Below are 20,459 nucleotides of genomic sequence, written 5' to 3'. Positions count from 1 at the left end.
TACCCAAAGTTTATTTTAAAATGGAGAGGTCAATCAGGAAGTGTTGGTTAATGACACCAAGCTTGGGTTTAAAAGCCTGTGGATTGGAAGAGGGAATCGAAGACAAATTGAGGTGAGGAGTTGATGTGGGAGCCAGCTGTCAATCATGCCCTGGGCTATCTGATTCCACAAAGTGCTGAGTAAAGGGTTTTAGTACAGAGTCTATGCCAGTTTTACCTGAGTCAGCGCAGTCTGGCACACAACCAAATCTTTCTCTGCAATAAGGAGAAAAAAAACTGTTTCCAGTGGCAGGAGGGTCAGTAACCAGAGGACACCGATTTCAGGTGATCGGCAAAAGAGCCCGAGGCAACACGAGGAGACATTTGTTTTTATGCAGCGAGTTGTTCTGATCTGGAATGCGCTGCCTGAAAGGGCGGTGGAAGCAGATTCAATAATAACTTTCAAAAGGGAATTGGATAAATACTTGAAGGGGAAAAATTTAAAGGGCTATGGGGGAAAATGGAAGGCAGTGGGACTAATTGGATAAGCTCTTTCAAAGAGCCCGCAAAGGCACGATGGGCCGAATGGCCTGCTCCTGTGCTGTACCTACTCTGATAATCAAATCTCTGCAACAACCACAAGGAGAACAACAGCAAACAAGAACGGTATTTACACCACTAAAAGTCAGTCCTCACCATCAGCAACCAAGACCGACGATCCGGCTCCGAGGGGTTCTGCACCTTGTTGTCGTTCCTGTAAATTATTAACCGTGGTTCTGGGTGAAACGAGGTTGAAACCATAGCAACAACCTCAGCTCTGCAGTTGGACTTTCTTGACTGGGAGAAATCACAAGATCTTTCATTGGCTGCTCAAGTCTGTGGGAACTCAATAATATCATCTATTAAAAGGGCAATGACTAAATGGTGGGGACACCTTCCAGGTCCTTTCCAATGCGCCACACCGACTGGGGCCTGCTTCCAGGCTGCCATCAATGCTGCTCTAAAACCAACCCCTCAGAGCCAGTGGAAGGTGATTGCAGGGATGAGAGGCTTTAGATATGAGGAGAGACTGAAGAAATTGGGGCTCTTTTAATCAGAACAGAGAAAGTTAAGAGCAAGTTAACACACAGCCTGAGGGGGGTCAGGGGGTCGGGTTATGTCCGGATGCTCCGGCTGCCTGCCTCCCTTCCGCGGTCTTATCCATGCCGGGGTGACCCTGGAGAGGGAGTAGTGGTGTCTGCAGGTGTGCTTAAGTCCTTCTGCGACCGGTGGGCACAGAAGGGACTGGAGTGCATATTGGACACGGATAATGATTTCTGATTTAATTTGCTAAGTTTCCTTTATTTTTTTTTATTCGTTCATGGGATGTGGGCGTCGCTAATTGCCCTTAAGAAGGTGGTGGTGAGCCGTCTTCTTGAACCGCTGCAGTCCGTGTGGTGAAGGTTCTCCCACAGTGCTGTTAGGAAGGGAGTTCCAGGATTTTGACCCAGCGACGATGAAGGAACGGTGATAGATTTCCCCTGGTCAGGGAGTTGGTAACTGGAGGGCACCATTTTTAAGATCTTAACCAAAACATAAAAAGGAAGGAATATTGTTTTACACAGAGGGTTGTGAGGACATGGAAAACATAGTCGACAGTGTCTAACCTCCCCTCAGTATCAGCCGTGCTGACACAGGTGACGGTCCCTAACCTCCCCTCAGTATCAGCCGTGCTGACACAGGTGACGGTCCCTAACCTCCCCTCGGTATCAGCCGTGCTGACACAGGTGACGGTCCCTAACCTCCCCTCGGTATCAGCTGTGCTGACACAGGTGACGGTCCCTAACCTCCCCTCGGTATCAGCCGTGCTGACACAGGTGACGGTCCCTAACCTCCCCTCAGTATCAGCCATGCTGACACAGGTGACGGTCCCTAACCTCCCCTCGGTATCAGCCGTGCTGACACAGGTGACGGTCCCTAACCTCCCCTCGGTATCAGCCGTGCTGACACAGGTGACGGTCCCTAACCTCCCCTCGGTATCAGCTGTGCTGACACAGGTGACGGTCCCTAACCTCCCCTCGGTATCAGCCGTGCTGACACAGGTGACGGTCCCTAACCTCCCCTCAGTATCAGCCGTGCTGACACAGGTGACGGTCTCTAACCTCCCCTCAGTATCAGCCGTGCTGACACAGGTGACAGTGTCTAATCTCTTTTGAATTTGTATCTGGGTCAAAATCCTGGAACTCCCTTCCTAACAGCACTGTGGGAGAACCTTCGCCACACGGACTGCAGCGGTTCAAGAAGGCGGCTCACCACCACCTTCTCAAGGGCAATTAGGGATGGGCAATAAATGCCGGCCTCGCCAGCGACGCCCACATCCCATGAACGAATAAAAAAAAATTCAAAAAGTCTTCACAGAGCAAAGCTTTATACCCCAGCTCGCCTGCAGGTGGAGTACTCTCCCACATAATGTCATCAGAAACTGCCCTCAGATGGATTGATTTAAATTTAAATCACCAAGGTTTCTGAATAAAAATAGAAAATGCTGGAAATACTCAGCAAGTCAGGCAGCATCTTGGAGAAAGAAGCAGAGTTAATGTTTCAGGTCGAAGACCTTTAGTCAGAACTCTCTTGTTGGATTCTGACAAAAGGTCATCGACCTGAAACACGCTGCCTGACTTGCTGAGTGTTTCCAGCATTTTCTGTTTTTATTTCAGATTTCCAGAATTCACAGTATTTTGCTTTTGACCAAGGTTTCTGAGCTCCCCAAGGGCTTGCCTTAGGAGAGGGGGGGTGAAGAGGTGACATGGAAGTCAGACTTAGTGACTGTTGTGACTGTGCTCTGATAAGCACTCACAATCTGGCCACATCACCTTGTAAGCAGATAAATGCTGAGTCAATTGTGCCTATTATCTTTGACAGTGGAATATCAGGCTGTGTTTTATACTGCCTAAAAATCAGTTCAGCCCTTACAGTATTTTATTTCTGCCACCTGGCTGTGAATTGCACTTTCAGGTCACGGAGAGCTCTGGATCTGGGAGCTTATAGGCAAATCCCAGCTGGTAAACGTTAAACATTTTTAGAGAGGTGGTGGGAGTGTTTGCTGTTGAGCTGTGTACCAGGACTGGTTAATGACTTTGTAAAGCTTTCTTCACAGTGTACCCAGTCTAGAGACTGAGGGGACCCAGTCTAGAGTTATCCTACTATTTCTTATCATTGCGAAGCTATTAATCTTACATTGCTATCACAATAACTGTTGATATATGAGCTTGTGGCTACAGGACTGCCCAGGACCGTGTGTAAATCTCATAATTCTTTCAACAACAAACAAGAACATATTGCATTTATATAGAACCTTTAATGTAAAAATTGTCCCAGGGCAACTCAGAATATGCGTGTGGCAGAAAAGATTAGGAAAGGTGTTGGTCAAAGTAATAGGTTTTGAGGATGTTTCTAAAGGAGGAGAGAAAGGCAGAGGGTATTAGGGAGGGAATTCCAGATAGTTGGTCCTAGGTAGCTCAAGGCAAATAAGAGGGGGGTGGTAAAAAAGAGGTGAAGGGGAGGAGGAAAGGGCAAGTGAGGAGATGAAGTAGGGAGGGGGAGGGGAAAGAGAAAGGGAGAAGGAGGAGGGGGGATGGGGAGGGGATGCAGAGTGTGGTGGAGGAGGGTGAGAAGGGGAGACAAGGGGATAGAAGGGAGAAGGGGGGAATGGAAAAGAGAGGGGAATGGGAGGGAGAGAGAGGAGGAAGAATGGGAGGAGGGAGGGAGGGAGGGAGGGAGGGGAGGGGGGAGGAGGAATTGGGGAAGGGAGGGAGATTGGGAGGGAAGGGAGGGAGAATGGGAGGGAGAGGGGGGAATGGGAAAAGAGAGGGAATGGGAGGAGAGAGAGGAGGAAGAATGGGAGGGAGGGAGGGAGGGAGGGGGAGGAGGAATTGGGGAAGGGAGGGAGATTGGGAGGGAAGGGAGGGAGAATGGGAGGGAGGGGAGGGAGGGGGAATGGGAAGGAGAGAGGGACAATGGGAGGGAGGGGGAGGGTGGAATGGGAAAGAGAGGATGGGGGAGAGAGTGAATTGGGGGGAGGAACAGTGGAAGGGAGGGGAGAGAGTGGGGAATGGGAAAGAGGAGGAATGTGAGGGGAGGGGGAGGGGGAATGGGAGGAGGAGGGAATGGGAGGGGAGAGTAGAGGGGGAATGGAGGGAGAGAGGGGGAATTGGGGGATGAGGTGAGAGGGGAGGGGGAATGCGAGGGAGAGAGGGGAGGGTGAATAGGAGGAGAGGGGAAGGGGAGGGGAGGGAGAATAGGAGGTGAAGGGGAGGGGAGTGAGGGAGAATGGGAGGAAGAGAGGGGGTGGGGAGGGAGGGGGAGAGAGTGGGAGGGGAATGGGAAGGAGAGAGGAGGAGAGGGAATGGGAGGGAGGGGAAGTGGTAAGGAGAGAGGGGAGGGGAAGGAGAGAGGGAAATGGGAGGGAGGGAGGAGAAGAGGGGCACAAGAGGGCTGCTGTTCAATGGATTGTATCTGTGCCTGGGAAATCCTCTCAAGTGGGGGGGCTGCCAGTGACCAGAGAATTCAGCTGGGGGGGAGCCTGGAGAAAGGGAATTCAGATCAGCACAGGAAGTGGAATTGAGGCATGGGTCAGGCAGTCATTGGTGGGAGGGGAATACCTGCCAGTGGGGGAGGGGAGGGGGAGAACACCTGCCAGTGGGAGGGGGGAGAATACCAGCCAGCGTGGGGGGTGGAGGCCAGTTTGGGGGATGGTGGGGGTGGAGGCCAGTGTGGGGGACGGTGGGGGTGGAGGCCAGTGTGGGGGACGGTAGGGTGGAGGCCAGTGTGGGGGGTAGTGGGGGGTGGAGGCCAGTGTGGGGGACGGTGGGGGTGGAGGCCAATGTGGGGGGTAGTGGGGGGTGGAGGCCAGTGTGGGGGACGGTGGGGGTGGAGGCCAGTGTGGGGGTAGTGGGGGGTGGAGGCCAGTGTGGGGGACGGTGGGGGTGGAGGCCAGTGTGGGGACGGTGGGGGTGGAGGCCAGTGTGGGGGACGGTGGGGGTGGAGGCCAGTGTGGGGGACGGTGGGGGTGGAGGCCAGTGTGGGGGACGGTGGGGGTGGAGGCCAGTGTGGGGGACGGTGGGGGTGGAGGCCAGTGTGGGGATGGTGGGGGTGGAGGCCAGTGTGGGGGACGGTGGGGGTGGAGGCCAGTGTGGGGGCATTGGGGGTGGGGAGAGGAATACCAGCCAGTGTGGGGGCATTGGGGATGTGGGGGTTACAGTGAAAGGGAAAATAAAGCATAATAGGGGTAGCCTGTGGTGGGGACAGCAAGCCAGAGGCAGGGTTGCGACATGGAGAGGAGAGAACAGTTGGTAGCATAGATTCAGCCAGCAGTGAACTGATGGGTATTTGAGTGAGTGGCAGTGGGGAGTGAGTGCTCGTTGGGACAGGGGGCCCTGGGACAGAGGGGCAGGTGTGGGTGTCAGGTTAGGGGTTTTCTCTGCTGCTTGTTCAGGGATTCACCATCTAAACAATTGCTGCTGACTTGGACCTGATGTGTTCCAACTGTCATCTGCCACAACATTTTGATGAACCATCTTCCTCATTTTGCACGGGGGAGGGTAATCTTACTGGGGAGGGATTAGGACAGGGGTCAAACACTTGTTTGGGAACTTGGGACAGGGGTCAAACACTTGTTTGGGAACTTGGGACAGGGGTCAAACACTTGTTCAGGTTTGGGACAGGGGTCAAACACTTGTTTGGGAACTTGGGACAGGGGTCAAACACTTGTTCAGGTTTGGGACAGGGGTCAAACACTTATTCAGGGTTGGGACAGGGGTCAAACACTTGTTCAGGTTTGGGACAGGGGTCAAACACTTGTTTGGGAACTTGGGACAGGGGTCAAACACTTGTTTGGGAACTTGGGACAGGGGTCAAACACTTGTTTGGGAACTTGGGACAGGGGTCAAACACTTGTTCAGGTTTGGGACAGGGGTCAAACACTTGTTTGGGAACTTGGGACAGGGGTCAAACACTTGTTCAGGTTTGGGACAGGGGTCAAACACTTGTTCAGGGTTGGGACAGGGGTCAAACACGTGTTCAGGTTTGGGACAGGGGTCAAACACTTGTTTGGGAACTTGGGACAGGGGTCAAACACTTGTTTGGGAACTTGGGACAGGGGTCAAACACTTGTTTGGGAACTTGGGACAGGGGTCAAACACTTGTTCAGGTTTGGGACAGGGGTCAAACACTTGTTTGGGAACTTGGGACAGGGGTCAAACACTTGTTCAGGTTTGGGACAGGGGTCAAACACTTGTTCAGGGTTGGGACAGGGGTCAAACACTTGTTCAGGTTTGGGACAGGGGTCAAACACTTGTTCTGGGTTAGGACAGGGGTCAAACACTTGTTCAGATTTGGGACGGGGTCAAACACTTGTTCAGGTTTGGGACAGGGGTCAAACACTTGTTCAGATTTGGGACAGGGGTCAAACACTTGCTCAGATTTCGGACAGGGGTCAAACACTTGTTCAGGTTTGGGACAGGGGTCAAACACTTGTTCAGGTTTGGGACAGGGGTCAAACGCTTGTTCAGGTTTGGGACAGGGGTCAAACGCTTGTTCAGGTTTGGGACAGGGGTCAAACACTTGCTCAGATTTCGGACAGGGGTCAAACACTTGTTCAGGTTTGGGACAGGGGTCAAACACTTGTTCAGGTTTGGGACAGGGGTCAAACACTTGTTCAGGTTTGGGACAGGGGTCAAACACTTGTTCAGGGTTGGGACAGGGGTGAAACACTTGTTCAGGTTTGGGACAGGGGTCAAACACTTGTTCAGGTTTGGGACAGGGGTCAAACGCTTGTTCAGGTTTGGGACAGGGGTCAAACGCTTGTTCAGGTTTGGGACAGGGGTCAAACACTTGTTCAGGTTTGGGACAGGGGTCAAACACTTGTTCAGGTTTGGGACAGGGGTCAAACACTTGTTCAGATTTGGGACAGGGGTCAAACACTTGTTCAGATTTGGGACAGGGGTCAAACACTTGTTCAGATTTGGGACAGGGGTCAAACACTTGTTCAGGTTTGGGACAGGGGTCAAACACTTGTTCAGGTTTGGGACAGGGGTCAAACACTTGTTCAGATTTGGGACAGGGGTCAAACACTTGTTCAGGTTTGGGACAGGGGTGAAACACTTGTTCAGGTTTGGGACAGGGGTCAAACACTTGTTCAGGTTTGGGACAGAGGTGAAACACTTGTTCAGGTTTGGGACAGGGGTCAAACACTTGTTCAGGTTTGGGACAGGGGTCAAACACTTGTTCAGGTTTGGGACAGGGGTCAAACACTTGTTCAGGTTTGGGACAGGGGTCAAACACTTGTTCAGGTTTGGGACAGGGGTCAAACACTTGTTCAGATTTGGGACAGGGATCAAACACTTGTTCAGATTTGGGACAGGGGTCAAACACTTGTTCAGGTTTGGGACAGGGGTCAAACACTTGTTCAGGTTTGGGACAGAGGTCAAACACTTGTTCAGGTTTGGGACAGGGGTCAAACACTTGTTCAGGTTTGGGACAGGGGTCAAACACTTGTTCAGATTTGGGACAGGGGTCAAACACTTGTTCAGATTTGGGACAGGGATCAAACACTTGTTCAGATTTGGGACAGGGGTGAAACACTTGTTCAGGTTTGGGACAGAGGTCAAACACTTGTTCAGGTTTGGGACATGGGGTCAAACACTTGTTCAGGTTTGGGACAGGGGTCAAACACTTGTTCAGGTTTGGGACAGGGGTCAAACACTTGTTCAGGTTTGGGACAGGGGTCAAACACTTGTTCAGGTTTGGGACAGGGGTCAAACACTTGTTCAGGTTTGGGACAGGGGTCAAACACTTGTTCAGGTTTGGGACAGGGGTCAAACACTTGTTCAGGTTTGGGACAGGGGTCAAACACTTGTTCAGGTTTGGGACAGGGGTCAAACACTTGTCCAGGTGGGGGGTGGGAGCTTGATTGCAGGAATGAATTGAAGACAAGGACATGGTCATCTGCGGAGGGGGGGATGGGCAATAACTTGCTCAGCAGGATGGGGGAATCTGCTCAGGGGGGCGAGGTGGCCAAATTTTTCTTCATCTGTGGCTATTGATGTTGATTTTGGTTACTTTCTTTTTGAGTAAATACAGATGTATAGTGATGTTTTCTGCCCTTTCACTTTCTTTTCTTAGTTTGAGGATTCCTCAAGGGATCGTTCAGGTGTCACATAACATTAGGTGATGGCCCATTTGTTCCAATTTGCCACATAATGCTACATTGACATCACCACCTACAGGTGCTGTACCTTAGGGACTTCTGAGACCACTCACTATTTCTAATGTATTATAGATGTGTTCGGGGCATGAGCCATTGTAGGGCAATGGAAACAGGTGTGAATGGCAAGCAGAAGTTAGTGTGGGACGGGATACGTGTGGCAGAGTTTTTGACAGGTTGGAGTTTAAGAAAGGTGGAGAATGGGAGGCTAGCAAAGAGAACATTGGAATCATCAAGTCTAGAACATTCCCACAGCAGTTGGGGTGAAGGCAGGGAATGATGTATATGTGGAAGTAAGTGTTCTTTGTGATGGAGAAGTTATGCGGTCTGAAACCAAATTCAGGGTTGAACAGGAAGCCAAGGTTGCGGGCAGTGTGGTTCAGCCTGAGCGAGTGACCCGATTGGGAGAGGTGGGGGTGGGGTGCGGTGGGTGGGGATAGAAACAATGGCAAGGGAGCGGAGTTTGTGGTGGAGCTGGAAGATGATGGCTTCATTCTTCCTAATGTTGAACTGGAGGAAATTATGACTTTTCTAATAATGGATGTTGGACAAGGAATCTGACCACACAGAGGAAGTGGAGCGTCAAAAGAGGTGGTGGAATGGTAGAGCAATGTGTTACTGATGTCTGTGGATGATGTTATCAAGAGATAGTTTGTAGATGAATAAGAGTAGTCAAAGATAGAACCTTGGGGAAGGAAGAAAAGCCAATGCTGATGAAGCTCTGAGTCTGTTTGCAGTTTAGGAATGGGACCATGTGAGGATAACCCCATGAAATTGGACAATGGAGGAACAGCACTGGAGGTGGATAGAATTATCAGCCGTGTCAATAGCTGTGAAGAGTTTGAGTAGAAGACAAGCTTGGAAAATGCATCACTGTCACAGAGGATGTCGTTCATGACTTTGGTTAAGACTATTTCTGTTGGAGGGATTAGAACAGGGAGTTTTCATCTACATGTATCCAATCATAATTTAAACAAAAATTAAATATAAAATGACCAGCAGGAATTGTTGCTCAGCCCATTATAACAAACTGACAAGAGTCACGGTACAAAAGTTGATGAATTGCCATTTGTTGTTCGATTGGTGATGGCCTTCAAGCCCCAGCAGCTGCATTCCTGGTTGTAACTAACCTGGTCCTAACAACAGGTGCTGCTCCTGCACAATATTGAATTTTCTTACTTCAACGATTAACACCATTTGGCACCAGGAAATGTTACTGCAGGAAGGAAAATCTATTCTTTTAGTGTCCCACTCGAACTCCCGAATGACTCCCAGTTGTCAGAGGGAGTAGCTGACTTCCTTATCTGATAACCAACTAAAACTATTTTTGGGAGAAGGAAATTAGTGTGCCCAACAAAGATGAGCAGTGTCAGAATTCCCCTAACAGCATCAAACACTCCCAGGGCAGGTACAGCACGGGTTAGATACAGAGTAAAGCTCCCTCTACACTGTCCCATCAAACACTCCCAGGGCAGGTACAGGGTTAGATACAGAGTAAAGCTCCCTCTACACTGTCCCATCAAACACTCCCAGGGCAGGTACAGCGCGGGTTAGATACAGAGTAAAGCTCCCTCTACACTGTCCCATCAAACACTCCCAGGGCAGGTACAGGGTTAGATACAGAGTAAAGCTCCCTCTACACTGTCCCATCAAACACTCCCAGGGCAGGTACAGGGTTAGATACAGAGTAAAGCTCCCTCTACACTGTCCCATCAAACACTCCCAGGGCAGGTACAGCATGGGTTAGATACAGAGTAAAGCTCCCTCTACACTGTCCCATCAAACACTCCCAGGGCAGGTACAGGGTTAGATACAGAGTAAAGCTCCCTCTACACTGTCCCATCAAACACTCCCAGGGCAGGTACAGGGTTAGATACAGAGTAAAGCTCCCTCTACACTGTCCCATCAAACACTCCCAGGGCAGGTACAGCGCGGGTTAGATACAGAGTAAAGCTCCCTCTACACTGTCCCATCAAACACTCCCAGGGCAGGTACAGGGTTAGATACAGAGTAAAGCTCCCTCTACACTGTCCCATCAAACACTCCCAGGGCAGGTACAGGGTTAGATACAGAGTAAAGCTCCCTCTACACTGTCCCATCAAACACTCCCAGGGCAGGTACAGCATGGGTTAGATACAGAGTAAAGCTCCCTCTACACTGTCCCATCAAACACTCCCAGGGCAGGTACAGCATGGGTTAGATACAGAGTAAAGCTCCCTCTACACTGTCCCATCAAACACTCTCAGGGCAGGTACAGGGTTAGATACAGAGTAAAGCTCCCTCTACACTGTCCCATCAAACACTCCCTGGGCAGGTACAGCACGGGTTAGATACAGAGTAAAGCTCCCTCTACACTGTCCCATCAAACACTCCCAGGGCAGGTACAGGGTTAGATACAGAGTAAAGCTCCCTCTACACTGTCCCATCAAACACTCCCAGGGCAGGTACAGGGTTAGATACAGAGTAAAGCTCCCTCTACACTGTCCCATCAAACACTCCCAGGGCAGGTACAGCATGGGTTAGATACAGAGTAAAGCTCCCTCTACACTGTCCCATCAAACACTCCCAGGGCAGGTACAGGGTTAGATACAGAGTAAAGCTCCCTCTACACTGTCCCATCAAACACTCCCAGGGCAGGTACAGGGTTAGATACAGAGTAAAGCTCCCTCTACACTGTCCCATCAAACACTCCCAGGGCAGGTACAGCGCGGGTTAGATACAGAGTAAAGCTCCCTCTACACTGTCCCATCAAACACTCCCAGGGCAGGTACAGGGTTAGATACAGAGTAAAGCTCCCTCTACACTGTCCCATCAAACACTCCCAGGGCAGGTACAGGGTTAGATACAGAGTAAAGCTCCCTCTACACTGTCCCATCAAACACTCCCAGGGCAGGTACAGCATGGGTTAGATACAGAGTAAAGCTCCCTCTACACTGTCCCATCAAACACTCCCAGGGCAGGTACAGCATGGGTTAGATACAGAGTAAAGCTCCCTCTACACTGTCCCATCAAACACTCTCAGGGCAGGTACAGGGTTAGATACAGAGTAAAGCTCCCTCTACACTGTCCCATCAAACACTCCCTGGGCAGGTACAGCACGGGTTAGATACAGAGTAAAGCTCCCTCTACACTGTCCCATCAAACACTCCCAGGGCAGGTACAGGGTTAGATACAGAGTAAAGCTCCCTCTACACTGTCCCATCAAACACTCCCAGGGCAGGTACAGGGTTAGATACAGAGTAAAGCTCCCTCTACACTGTCCCATCAAACACTCCCAGGGCAGGTACAGCACGGGTTAGATACAGAGTAAAGCTCCCTCTACACTGTCCCAGAAAACACATGGGAGATCATAAAGGCTTTGCTGGAAACAAGGCCCTGAAACGTGGAGCTGAAGGAGTGGTTAAGCAGACTGATGGCAGCAAAAATGTTGTGGCAGACAGCAGGCCAAAGGCTGGGCACTTGGGATTTAGAAAGTGCAGTTATAAGTGAGCTGGGGGAGAGGCTTTTCCAGGGATGGACACAGAAGCAAATTGGTGTTCGAAGGGGATAAGGGGATATTGGTATTGAGGGACAAGGAAGTGGTTGGAGGTGGCCTTGTTTGTGATGGAGACTATGAGACTAGAGAAGCCAGGTGAGATGGCAAGGCCAAGTGAGTGGCCCTCAGAATGGGAGATAACTGACCAGATAATCTTTTTTTTTTATTCGTTCATGGGATGTGGGCATCGCTGGCGAGGCCGGCATTTATTGCCCATCCCTAATTGCCCTTGAGAAGGTGGTGATGAGCCGCCTTCTTGAACCGCTGCAGACTGTGTGGTGACGGTTCTCCCACAGTGCTGTTAGGAAGGGAGTTCCAGGATTTTGACCCAGCAACAATGAAGGAACGGCGATATATTTCCAAGTCGGGATGGTGTGTGACTTGGAGGGGAACGTGCAGGTGGTGTTGTTCCCATGTGCCCGCTGCTCTTGTCCTTCTACGTGGTAGAGGTCATGGGTTTGGGAGGTGCTGTCGAAGAAGCCTTGGCGAGTTGCTGCAGTGCATCCTGTGGATGGTACACACTGCAGCCACAGTGCGCCGGTGGTGAAGGGAGTGAATGTTTAGGGTGGTGGACGGGGAGCCAATCAAGCGGACTGCTTTGTCCTGGATGGTGTCGAGCTTCTTGAGTGTTGTTGGAGCTGCACTCATCCAAGCAAGTGGAGAGTATTCCATCACACTCCTGACTTGTGCCTTGTAGATGGTGGAAAGGCTTTGGGGAGTCAGGAGGTGAGTCACTCGCTGCAGAATACACAGCCTCTGACCTGCTCTCATAGCCACAGTATTTATATGGCTGGTCCAGTTAAGTTTCTGGTCAATGGTGACCCCCAGGATGTTGATGGTTGGGGATTCAGCGATGGTAATGCCGTTGAATGTCAAGGGGAGGTGTTTAGACTCTCTCTTGTTGGAGATGGTCATTGCCTGGCACTTATCTGGCACGAATGTTACTTGCCACTTATGAGCCCAAGCCTGGATGTTGTCCAGGTCTTGTTGCATGTGGGCTCGGACTGCTTCATTATCTGAGGGGTTGTGAATGGAACTGAACACTGTGCAGTCATCAGCGAACATCCCCATTTCTGACCTCATGATGGAGGGAAAGTCATTGATGAAGCTGCTGAAGATGGTTGGGCCTAGGACACTGCCCTGAGGAACTCCTGCAGCAATGTCCTGGGGCTGAGATGATTGGCCTCCAACAACCACTACCATCTTCCTTTGTGCTAGGCATGACTCCAGCCACTGGAGAGTTTTCCCCCTGATTCCCACCGACTAATCTGTTATTAGTGATGTTGGTTGAAGGATAAATATTGGCCAGAACCCAGGGAGAACTCCCTAGCTCTTCTTCCAATCGTGTTGTAGGATCTTTCACATTCACCTGAGAGGGCAGACGGGGCCTTAGTTTAAGGTCTCATCCAAAAGATCGGACTTCCCTCAGTACTGCGCTGAAGCGTCAGCCTCGATGATATAGTCTTGGAGTGGGACATCCATCGACGACTTTCTGACTCAGGTGGGAGTGACACCACCAAGCCACGGGTGACAGCAATGTTACATTTAAAAGAGAACTCGGTGGCACAAATCTGGATTAATTCAGGCTGTAAATCCTGAGAACATCTAAATCTTTGCTTCCCATGATCGCCTGTCTGGTTCTGAGGCAAGGTTAACGAATATCTGTAGCCAGCGTACCCATGCTAAATGACACCCCTCCCTCCAGCCAGCAGTTTCTGTGGGAAGCGTGTAGTCGTAGCCTGGGAAAATCTGATGGTTTTGTGGCACCTCAGTCTCCGCTGCTTCGCCGTATTGTAGGAATCGCAATGGTGTAAAGTGTTAAACCTTTGACGGGGATAAAGGGGAGAGCTCGTCTCGTCATTTCACATCGCGAATGAACACGTTAGCACCCAAACCGTTCCAGATTCCTCTCCCGCAAACACGGGGCTTTAAATGTTATTGATTCCGGAAAGAGGGAAGTGCCTTTCACTGAAATAAACCTGCAGCTTTCCGCATGTTTACCGGCTGAGTGAGAACCTCGGTGACCCAGACATCAGATCTAAAGGGAGGGGATAAGGAATATTGCAGAGTGAGGAATGATTTTTCATTCTGTACATTTTACTGGACAATATTCAGCTTTCGCCGCTCACTGAGTGTCCCTTTAGAGCTGTGATGTTAAGGACAGAATACAGTTCAATTCATGCATGTTTAGCATTATGTTACCCTCCTAATGTTATATTCAGTGATGAGGCCTCTGCAACAGGCCAGGGGCACAAGGCTGTGTAACAAATCCGATTTAAATCACTGAGAAGAGCCAGTAAACTTACTTAGGCAGTGGCATCAGTTTACATGTAGAGTATCAGGACTGAATCGCTCCTTGTAATACATTTTAATTTATACAAGTTTTGAGCTCAGTGTTCACCTAATCCTTCAAGGTAGGCAACCGTCTGTAGAAAATAACGTGTCATTTTACTAACGCGCTTAAATGAATCTCACTGGTGATAAAATGTGTGTTGTGCTCCGCAGAGGCCCGGTGAGTTATCATGGTGTGACACATAGTTTCATAATATGATACTGCACAGAAGGAGTTGTTCCTTGTCTGGGCGGCGGGGGATCTTGTCACCTATTTCTCAATGATTATAATCCGGAGGTGTCAGCGCTGGGGAAATGTGAGTAGCCAAGAATGATTGGGAGACTTGGAGCTGTGTTTGTTTTTAAGACGGACTCGCATCACGTTGTAAACATTATCTTTCAGTCTGTGAGAGGAGGATTCTTGTATTCGGAAAGTGATAACTGCCCATGTCTAAATTGTGGTTTTTTACTTGACTAAGTAGAAAATGGGCACGCCTTATCTTGACTATTAAAGCGCTTTTGTTCACCGTTTGCTGTGTTTTGCTCCGTGTCAGGGATGTTCACCCGCCGGGATATGGTTGGAGTCGCAGACACGTGGCGAGTGCGAGACACGAGCTGGCAGCAAATTGCGCTCTTTGATTTTCCATTTGTGCACAGAGGTGACGATCAAAACTGGTGTCAATGTGGCTCTTTAGAAGTGATCTGAAAGCACAAATGTATCCGGGTGGAACCTCCAACACCGGTAACACAACTCGCAGTTGGACATATTCCTAAATGTAATGTATCTGGAAGGAATTCCTGCGCATCCATTACTCACCAACTCTTTGCCAAGTACCCATTATTTTTTGTTCTCTGTGTCATTGATCGTAGAAATTTATTAAACTAATTCAACCCAATTGCTGAATCGTGTTCCTTCCCAGAATAAAATCTCCCATTGCCGCGTTGCTGCCCTGGTTATTACTTCAATTAATTTGTAATTGAAGGACTGAATCTTTAGATTCACATTAAAGCAGATATTTAAATACAAAATAATCTGACAGACTGGTGAGATGCTGGCATCATTCTGCGCTCGGAGTGTTCCGATATTAATGATCCCGTTATGCATTGACCCTCGGTATATTTTGGAAAGTTCCCAGGCGGTTTAAACGTTATTTAAAGCGGGTTTTAATGAACACAGATTAACCCCCTTGTATTAACGATTTAACTTGCCACCATTTGCTGACATGGGCTATTCGGTATCAGGACTGCCAGTGCTAGTGCTGACATTGTTACTTGGGAAAACCTGGAATCTTCCCTTCCTCGTGTTTTAAAAGTGGCGTCTCGGCCAGAAATTCGTGTTGCTGGGAAATGTTTGAGTTTGGTGTGAGCGACTTCTCCGATAATCATTTCCAACTTAGAATGTGCGATTTAATTCTTACTTTTAAACTCTGCGCTCCGATTGGAGATCTGAGCTGAATGGAGTTTAGTGGCGACGAAACTTACACTAACATTTTCAATATTTATGACACTGAATCGTCAAAATAGAAAAGTTGCATCCAGTTCTATCAGTCCCCACCTTAACCGTTAACTAGTCTTTTCTCACATGTTGATTGCCCTGCTTCGTATTTCCAAAATTTTACATTTTTTTTATTTCGGATTGTAACATTCATTCATCGGCTCGTGGAAACAATACATATGAGAGCCCTTTGTAAAGATTCTATACAGCTGATGCTGTAACTTCATATAAATGCATTTTTTAGCTCAGTTTCTCTCTAATAGTTCTCTCTAATCGGTCACTCGTTCGGTCTGTTACTCGCTGTCACATTCGGTGAGATACGAGAGGGATTTCTCACAATCCCAGGGAGTCGAAGAGCGATCCCTCAGTTTGAGCTCCCCTGACAGGCTCTAGTCTGTGGGACAACTCCAACAGGAGCAGAATTCACTCTCTGTCATGTGATTCAGAGGAAGCATTTCCAGTAAATAACTAGAAATTATTGTTAATGATATTAGCGGACAACCTATTTCTAAGAACATTCCTCCGACACACGAGCCTTCATTGGTTTATTTGAAAAGGGCTAATATCTGGGCTAAAGGACAAATGACACAAGAGGCGCCAACCGTTGCTCGGCCGATATGTTCATGGTCATTCCCAGGCTACCCTGTCTCTCGATGATGACTTTACATTTTGTCTTTTCGCAAAGCGATTGTTGGAACAACTTAAAACCAATGCGATTTAGCACTGCCTGACGTAAGATCATAAACAATCCTCAAACATCAATTAATCCCCATCCCCAGGAATCACAGGTATCTGGGAATGGGTGGGCAGCTCCAAGACTTTCACTGGGACCAAATAAATTCATCCTTTCCCATGGTGTTTCCTAGTCAAGGAAGCTTATTCTCATTACCAGATGTGAACATTGTGGTTTAATGCTGGGATTCCCAGCCTAACACTAGGCGCTTCCCATTCCACCCTGCCGCACTTCACAGTTACAGGGTCAGCCAATTAGCCCATTCGCTGCAACTGAAATGTTTTATTAAAATGAGTTGCATTCAGCTCACAGCACAAACCCGTCAACACTGAGCATTTTCAAAATTATTTTTATTGGTTTCAAGTAAATAAACAACCCGAACGGAGTAAATTTGACCTGATTCTATCAGACATGCAAAGGGCATTCAGCCCATCACTTCTGTGCCGGTGCTAGCTCTAAAACCGCAAGGAGCAGTTATACAGAACGCAGCAAAGTTATACAGCAAGGAGCAAAATATCACCGCAGAGGATCACAATGGATCTGTGCAGGATCTGAGAGAGCCAGCCGTGGATCTCCAGTATCAGCTCTGGCTCAATTAATAGCATTCGTGGGTTCAAGTCCGACACCAGAGACTTGAGCACAAAATCTAGGCTGACACTCGCAGTGCAGTACTGAGGGAGCGCTGCACTGTCCGAGGGTCAGTACTGAGGGAGCGCCGCACTGTCGGAGGGTCAGTACTGAGGGAGCGCCGCACTGTCGGAGGGTCAGTACTGAGGGAGCGCCGCACTGTCGGAGGGTCAGTACTGAGGGAGCGCCGCACTGTCGGAGGGTCAGTACTGAGGGAGCGCCGCACTGTCGGAGGGTCAGTACTGAGGGAGCGCCGCACTGTCGGAGGGTCAGTACTGAGGGAGCGCCGCACTGTCGGAGGGTCAGTACTGAGGGAGCGCCGCACTGTCGGAGGGTCAGTACTGAGGGAGCGCCGCACTGTCGGAGGGTCAGTACTGAGGGAGCGCCGCACTGTCGGAGGGTCAGTACTGAGGGAGCGCCGCACTGTCGGAGGGTCAGTACTGAGGGAGCGCCGCACTGTCGGAGGGTCAGTACTGAGGGAGCGCTGCACTGTCGGAGGCCCCATCTGCCCTCTCGAGTGGACGTAATAGATCCCATAACACTATTTAGAAGTGGAGGGGAGCTACCCCTGGTGGCCTGGCCAACATTTATCCCTCAACCAATATCGCTTAAAAACAGATTATCTGGTCATTATCACATTGCTGCTTCTGGGAGCTTGCCGTGCACAAATTAGCTGCTGCGCTTCCTACATTGCAACAGTGACTAGTTGTGGATCGCCAGGATCTGAGAGAGTTAGCTGTGGATCGCCAGGATCTGAGAGAGTTAGCTGTGGATCGCCAGGATCTGAGAGAGTTAGCTGTGGATCGCCAGGATCTGAGAGAGTTAGCTGTGGATCGCCAGGATCTGAGAGAGTTAGCTGTGGATCGCCAGGATCTGAGACCCAGTGTGTGTCCGGCACGTGGACAGCACGAGTTCACTCACCAGTTTTTCTCTGAACTCCGTCCGGTGACCGCTTTCGCCTTTGAAGTTCGATTTGAAGAAGATCTGGCTATTTACAACAATTTATTAAACACACAGAGAAGTGAGAATAAGGGTGATAGAGAAACGGTACATAAGGTGAACAGTTCCACAGTCACAGGGAGCTTCGGGGTAACAAATAACAAAGTCGAGTCTCACAATAAACTGACTTTATATTTAAATGAACTTTTCAGGGAATGCGCTTTAATGAAACAATCGTTAGTCCGTTATTGTTGAAATGTCGGTTAGATCGGAAGAAAACAGCAATTGATATCCAATCACGGGGATTGGTAGAGCGGAATCTAATCCTCTGCCTTTTCTTTCCCGGGGTTCTATAGTCAGGGGATTAGTGAATCTTTGCTTTGCTTGCCTCCTGTGCGCACACACAATGCACCATCCGAGGAGAACATTAACAAATTTAAGCGAACCATCTGTTCCAAAGGGACCAGGGGATTAGCACGGTTTTGGTAGTTAAACAGTTTAATTGTTACTCTTTATGAAGAGGGCGGGAATGTAGTGAAAAATAACAGCTAATAATTGAAAATGGTTGGGTTTACAATGTTCCCATGCAAACTATTGTCTGTTACTCCGGGATATCATTTCCATTCCCAACCTGTAACGCTGAGTGTTTTATTCCATTTAATGTGTCCGCTCCCATCTCAACTACATTTGATCGATGAAGTTAAAAGTTAACTCTGAAACAGATTATTTACGGATGCGTTTGGAAACAGAAAGGAGTCTGACACATTTCAGATTCCTTCATTCACCCTCAACCCACGTGCTAGGGAGTCCCATCCTTCGGAATTAAAACTAATTACAAAGTAGGATTATGTCGATGTTTAACGGCGGATTAACAGGTAGTTATGACATCTAGTTAATAATAAAATAACAGATTTTCAAAATTCAAAGGCGATATTAATTCTGTATAAACACTCAAACAGAGACTCTAAGGAGACACAGTCGGTGTGTATGTGGGAGAGGGGAGATAATCTAAGCGGTACGGACAATCCAAATATCAGCGCACGTGGAGTCAGGAGGCTGTTCGGAGTTGAATGAGTTTGATCAAACTCCGACTCCCCACCAAACACATTGCGGGACAACCTGTACCACACTGCTGGAGAGGTTCAAGGAAACCCATTGTCACCTTCTCAAAACAGTAGCGATGGCCAATAAATGCCGGCCTTTCCAGAGACGACCATATCCCGAGAATGGAGAATACTTCCAGTAAAATTGTGGAAATCGAAGTCTTATAACGAGCACTTTATTAGTACTGGGGGTAGAGATAATATAGTAGGTACAGCACAGGAGGAGGCCATTCGGCCCATCGTGCCTGTGCCGGCTCTTTGGTAGAGCTGTCCAATTAGTCCCACTCCCCCACTTCTTTCCCCATAGGCCTTGTGTTTCCCTTCAAGTATTTATCCAATTCCCTTTTGAAAGTTATTATTGAATCTGCTTCCACCACCTTTTCAGGCAGCGCATTCCAGATTGTAACAACTTGCTGCGTAAAAAATGTTTCTTCATGTCGCCTCTGGCTCTTTTGCCGATCACCTTAAATCTGTGTCCTCTGGTTACCGACCCTCCTGCCACTGGAAACAGTTTCTCCTTATTTACTCTCTCAAAACCCCTCATGATTTTGAACACCTCTATTAAATCTCCCCTTAACCTTCTCTGCTCTAAGGAGAACAATCCCAGCTTCTCCAGTCTCTCCACATAACTGAAGTCCCTCATCCCTGGGACCATTCTGGTAAATCTCCTCCGCACCCTCTCCAAGGCCTTGACATCCTTCCTAAAGTGCGGTGCCCAGAATTAAACACAATACTCCAGCTGTGGCCTAACCAGTGTTTTACAAAGGTTTAGCAATGACTCCCTTGGGTTTTGTACTCTATGCCTCTATTAATAAAGCCCAGGATCCCGTATGCTTTTTTAACAGCCTTCTCAACTTGTCCTGCCATCTTCAAAGATTTGTGCACACACACACCCAGGTCTCTCTGTTCCTGCACTCCATTTAAAATTGTACCATTTAGTTTATATTGCCTCTCCTCATTCTTCCTAACAAAATGTATGACTTCACACTTCTCTGCGTTAAATTTCTTCTGCCACGTGTCTGCCCATTTCACCAGTCTGTCTATGTCCTCCTGAAGTCTGTTACTATCCTCCACATTGTTTACTACATTTCTAAGTTTTGTGACATCCGCAAACTTTGAAATTATACCCTCTATACCCAAGTAATATATATCAAAAAGAGCAGTGGTCCTGATACTGACCCCTGGGGAACATCCCAGGGGTCAGATAGATAGATAGATAGACAGATAGACTGACAGATAGACAGATAGATAGACAGATTGACAGACAGATAGATAGATATACAGATAGATAGATAGGCCTAAGCCTTTTAACTTTAAACTCTTTGATCTGCCGACACCTCCCACCCACCATTAAACAAGAGCTGAGAAAGGAAAGTGAGGCAGAGAGTGGAATATTAATGTTTAAAGGTTTCCCATCCTGACACCTCCGTCTGGAAGTGTGCTGAGAACAAAGGGCCAATTACTGGGAGTTTCAAA

General features: G+C 48.8%; 1 protein-coding gene across 1 annotated transcript in view; it reads right to left on the bottom strand.

The window, feature by feature from the left end:
* The window catches only part of LOC137302203 (espin-like), a 26,466-nt gene extending 25,675 nt beyond the window's left edge, over nt 1-791 (bottom strand). Inside the window, exon 1 of the mRNA XM_067971864.1 lies at nt 675-791. The gene's annotated coding sequence lies outside the window, so the exon portion shown is untranslated. The remainder of the gene's footprint in view (nt 1-674) is intronic.
* Nucleotides 792-20,459: the final 19,668 nt, after the last annotated feature.

This window comes from Heptranchias perlo, chromosome 35, assembly GCF_035084215.1.
Source record: "Heptranchias perlo isolate sHepPer1 chromosome 35, sHepPer1.hap1, whole genome shotgun sequence".
NCBI lineage: Eukaryota > Metazoa > Chordata > Chondrichthyes > Hexanchiformes > Hexanchidae > Heptranchias > Heptranchias perlo.
This window is presented reverse-complemented; position numbering and strand designations above follow the sequence as displayed.